Genomic DNA, 5,911 nt, shown 5'->3' on the forward strand with positions numbered 1-5,911 from the left:
GCCAGGACAGCCAGGGCTACACAGAGAGACCCTGTCTCGAAAAACCAAAAAATAAATAAATAAATAAATAAATAAATAAATAAATAAATAAATAAAAATAAACCACCTCAAGAAAAGCAAAGTAAAGGAGAGGAGTTTTGGCAGCCCATTACTACCGAAAAAATTAGCCACTAGGAACTTGAATCAGCAGGTCACATCACATCACATCCACAGTCAGAAGCAGAGAGCCAAATAAACAACTTTCTCCTCCTCCTCCTCCACCTTCCTCTTCTTTCCTTCTCCTCCTCCTCCTCTTCTTCTCCTCCTCCTTTTTCTTAAAATAAGTTCTCACGCTAGCCTCATACTCAATTTATACACAGGTTGTTGTCTTATTTGTAATCATGTACCTTCCAGTTTCTGGGACTGCAGGAATACTGGTACAGGAAGCTGGTACATGTTCAGCCTGTAAATGGCTTTTCTTTATGAGATTTAAAAAGAAAAAAAAAAAAGAATCATTATGATCTTTTCTAAACTGCTAATTTCTAAACTGTGTTTTATCCTTGGGTCTAAAAGATGGAATATAACACTTGTTAGCATATGTGAATCTCATGTTTAAACTATTTATTTATCTATTTTATCTATGTGGGTGTTTTGTCTGCATGTGAACCTGCACACCAGAAGAGGAAATTGGATCCCATACAGTTATAGACAATAGACAATTGTAGATAGTTGTGCGCTGACATGTGAGTGCTGGGAATTGAACTCTGAACCTTAGGAAGAGCACCGAGTGTTCTTAACCACTGAGCCATCTCTCTAGCCCCCACCACATTTAAAAAAATGTAATATTTAACTCTAGTCCTAAAACCCCCGGCATGGAGGTAGGAAGAGAAGCAAGGGTTCAAACCCAGTACGCCGCATACCTATGTAGCGCTATCTCAGCAAGTTCCCTCCTCAAAAACAAACAAACAAACAACAATGACTGTAACCCCAGCATTTGGGAGGTGTAGTTGGGGGATCAAGTCATCCTTGAGAGGAAATAATAGTTTAAAAGTTAAAATTAAAAAAAGAAAAGAAAAGAAAGAAAACAGGCTGGAGAAACGGCTCAGTAGTAATCCTCTCGAAGAGAACTAAAATTTGGTTACCACCATACATGCAGGACTCATACCCACCTGTAATTAAAGCTCCAGAGAGTCTAACAACATCTTTTGCTCTCCATGGTCACCTGCACATATATGTACATATACACACATATATATGACAAGCAATAACATAAACATAATTTTTTTACCAGTGAGTTTCATCTCCAATCATTAGTTTTTTTTTTTTAATACAGGGTCTTGCAATGTAAATAGCCTGGCCTTGAATTCCCATTCTACTGTTTGGCCTCCACTTGCCAGGATTGCAGGTTATAACATCATGTCTTACTTTTTTGGATATATTACATATAAATGAAAAGTGATTTTCTGTCTTTTGAAAACAACCCATTTTGGCTTGGTGATAAAAATCCCAGTACGTGGGCTGTGGATGCAGAAGAACATCAAGTTCTAGGCCAGATTAGGCTACATGAAACCATGTTTCAAAAATAAGTGAGCCAGGTAGTGGTGGCACCCACCTTTAATCTCTGTACTTGGATAGGTAGACAGATCTCTGTGAGTTCAAGGCCAGCCTGATCTACAGAGGGAGAACCCAAGACAGCCAAGACTACACACAGAGAAATGGTATCTTGAAAAACCATCAATCAATTGCCAGGCAATGGTGTCGCATGCCTTTAATCCCAGCACTTGGGAGGCAGAGGCAGGCAGATTTCTGAGTTCGAGGCCAGCCAGGTCTATAGAGTGAGTTCCAGGACAGCCAGAGCTACATAGAGAAACCCTGTCTCGAAAAAAACAAAACAAAACAAAAAAAACAAAAAAAAACAAACAATAAAAAAGGAAAAACCATCAATCACTGATGATTTAGAGCATTAGCTTTTGGTTTAATTTTATCATTCACATTGATATGTCTTTTTTTTATTATTAATTTTTACTGATGCTCTGTGAGTTTCCCATCATACACCCCAGTCCTGCTCATCACTCTGTCTTCTCATATCCACCCTTTGCCCTCAAAACCCCTCAAAATAAAAAACAACCAGAAAAAAAAAAAAAAAAAAAGCAAAGAAAATATCCCTTCAGCCGGGCGTGGTGGCGCACGCCTTTAATCCCAGCACTTGGGAGGTAGAGGCAGGTGGATTTCTGAGTTCGAGGCCAGCCTGGTCTACAAAGTGAGTTCCAGGACAGCCAGGGCTACACAGAGAAACCCTGTCTTCAAACACCAAAAAAAAAAAAAAAAAGAAAATATCCCTTCATGGAAGCTGTAGTATATCAGTGTGTTACATAGTGTATTCCTCTGTCCACGCATCGTCACTTACAAATGTTTATAGCAATGAGTCATTGGTCTGGTTCAAGGTTTCTGGCTTCTGTGACACCATCAATATTGGATCCTCACCAGGCCTCTTTATGGTTATCCTGTTGTTAAGCTGTGTCATGCAGATCCTGCAGCTTTGGATCGGCAGGGCTGGCCCTTTCATGCATCCCAACCAATCGCTGATGATATAAATTTTGGGGTGGGCCAACTCAGAGCCCTGGAATTGGGCCTGGGTGGGCGCTGAGGTGATCATCGCTCAGGTTTTACTTATTCGCCCCACCAGGATGAGCTCTCCAGCACTGCTCAGGCTAGGGCACCCAACGCCACCAATGCCACCATCACCAGGAGGCAGGGGAAGTCCTCCTGCTCTCACGCCTTCTAGGCCAGCTCACCTGCAAACACTGGCCCTGTGGGTCCCCAGAGCCGGCTCACTTTGCTGCCCAGTCAATGCCCAGGGCCCCTTCTCCCACATGTTCCAGCCTGTGAGGAGCTGGCTCACCAGTGGCTTTGTCATCAGGGCCAGATCCACTTTGTTGCCAGGGCAAGGTGCAGGGCCCACTCTCATGAGTGCTACAAACCATCAAGGCAACAGGACTAGCTTTCCTGCTCTCATGTCCTCCTGGCCAGCTCTCCCAACTACCGCAGGTGGCACACACACAGAAGAGACACACAGATGCACTGTTCAGTAATGGTATAAGAATTTAGCATGTGCTGGAGCTATCTAAAATAGCATTCATCTATGCTGTCACGCACATGCACGCGCGCACACACACACACACAAATGTAAGAGTGTCAGCCAATGCTATAGACCTATAGCTAAAGTCTACAGCCTTTGGTCCCAGACATCAGGCCCGACACTTAATCCTCAGTATCACAAATCTAACTAATTGACTAATCCACTCCAAACCAAACCAAACCAAAAAGCACTTTCTGTTATCAGGGGAAAACACTTAGATGTTGCACCACTGTGGTCCAAACTGCATGGAAGAGGTTATGCTTAAGATGGTCTTTTTCTGCGGCAGACATTCTGCCTGGAACATTGCTATTTGAGGGCTTCGGAGCATGTGGTTGGTAACAGGGTGTGGGCGACTTGCCAACAGTTCTTATAAACATCTGGGTCTTTATTTCAGGGCAGAAACACAGAGCATTAGCACAAAGAGCCAGCTTAGCGTGCTCAGCCCATGGTCCCAGATCCAGCCTTCTAGTACATTCTGAGAAGCTCGTGCCAGCGTCAGCCCTGGGTTATCAGCTTGCTGAGGGTGGCACAAGGGAACAGAGAACAATGGTGCCCTTGTACAGAGGCGTATTTGTCTGCTTGTTTTCTTTTTCAGTTTATTTTCTAAGTATGTCATCTTGCCAAAAAAAAAAAAAAAAACTTTTCAGCAACTCTGCTTTGAGGATAAAGGTCAGTGGTCTCCCTGGGAGTCACAGACAGCTATAGGATCCATAAGTCTGACCCTTCATCTTTGACTCTTCCCTTTCCCATCCTCTAGGGGTCTTCAAGCAGGCACCGCTGCGCTCCTTAGACACGAGTCCCTGAAGCCTTGGCTTTCACAGCCATGCCCTTTACTCCAGCCAGTTAGTCCCTGCCCTCTTGATTTTTTCTTTCACTTCCACAAGTGATCCTCAATGTTGCCAGAAGAAAGTAGTACCAGTGTTATGAAATATAATGCAGCATGTCTGTGTGTGTGTGTGTTTGTGTTTGTGTGTGTTTGTTTGTGTATGTGTGCGGTGGCTGACCCATACCAAAGTGTCCCCCTAAGAAATCACACCATGCAACAGACTGGTATAAAGAATTTGGGGAAAGGGAAGGGAGTGAGGTAAGCAGATAGAGGCAGAGGGCATGAGCCATGAGGGCAGAGAAAGAGAGAGAGAGAGAGATCTTCAGGGAGAGATCATTTCACATGCCAGCATCTGGTGGCAGATAATGACAGACATAAGCTATTGCTAGATCCCTGGGAGAGGCCTAGCAGAATCACCTGTAAGCCAACAAGCTGCTCATAATTCCACCATCCAAGAGGCAGAGGCAGAGGCAGGCAGAAGCAGAGAGGCAGAGACACAGAGAGGCAGAGGCAGATTGAAGGCCAGCCTGGTCTACATATGGGATCCTGTTTTTTAAAAGTAACAGAAGAAGCTGGGCAGTGGTGTCGCACACCTTTAATCCCAGCACTTGGGAGGCAGAGGCAGGCGGATTTCTGAGTTCGAGGCCAGCCTGGTCTACAAAGTGAGTTCCAGGACTGGCCTGTCTCGAAAAACCAAAAAAAAAACAAAAACAAAAACAAAAACAAAAAAACAAAACAAACAAACAAACAAAAACAACAAATACAAGAAGAACGGTGAGAATTCACATTCACAAAACCTGTGGTATGTACTGTTTGCTTGCTTGAGATAAGATCTCACTATGGAACCCTGGCTGGCCTGCAACTCTGAGATCAGCTTGCCTCTGCCTCCCAAGTGCTTAGATTGAAGGCATACAGTGTCACAGCCAGCTATTAGAGTATTATAGTTTCTTACTGGCTCCTGGTTAATTTCTTATCGTTGTCTAATTTGTAAAGTAACTTTTGCACCAGGCATCATGTGTGTAACACAGAGAGAATATAGACTTCTATATTCACTGGCATGTCTTCCCAGGGGGCTTTGGAATGGTTAAAGGGACCCACACAAGCAGAATCCAGAAAGGAAAAGTCTGCTGAGAACTTGGCTACCAAAGAGTGTTAATCTTCAAAACTGTCCTGTTTTACCTGGACTTCATCTGCTGAGAAGTCTGAGCTAGGTAGGAGGATCCCAAGTTCAAGGCCTACCTAAACTATAGAATGAGCTCAAGGACAGATAGGTATTTACTGAGACCCTGTCTCAAGATAAAAGAAAAAAATACTTAATACTTAAGGCCTGGGATGTTTCTCTGTGGTAGGCATTTGCCCCATATGTGCCAGGAGGCCCACATAGGTTTAACCCTGGCACCACAATAAAGCAAAACAACTGTAAACGTACGGTGAGGGTGGTGTTGTCTTGGCAGAGGGCGTAGTTCCGGGTAGTGCTTAGCACATGCTGGGTCTGATAAGAAAACAAAACAACAGCTATACCCAACAGTGAATAAATTATGTTGCTTAGGTCAGAGGTAAGGAGATTGTCTACCATGTGTGGGACACTGGGTTTATTTCTAGCACTGTAAAATAAAAACAGTCACAAGAAAATGAAGCTTTGGGGCTGGAGGGATGGCTCGGTGGTTAAGAGCACTGACTGTTCTTCCAGAGGTCCTGAGTTCAATTTTCAGCAACCACATGGTGGCTCACAACCATCTGTAATGGGATCTGATGCCCTCTACTGGTGTGTCTGAAGACAGGTACAGTGTACTGTACAAAATAAATAAAAGGAAAAAGGATGTTTTGGTGATGGCAAGATGGCTTGGCAGAAAGGAGTATACACACCGTGCCACAAGCCAGCTCACATTCATGCACTGACATTAAATTAAAAACAAAACAAAACAAACAAAAAAAACCCCAAGCATGTGTTGTGACTGGAGAGATGG

The sequence above is a fragment of the Mus caroli genome, chromosome 17, assembly GCF_900094665.2.
Source record: "Mus caroli chromosome 17, CAROLI_EIJ_v1.1, whole genome shotgun sequence".
Taxonomy (NCBI): domain Eukaryota; kingdom Metazoa; phylum Chordata; class Mammalia; order Rodentia; family Muridae; genus Mus; species Mus caroli.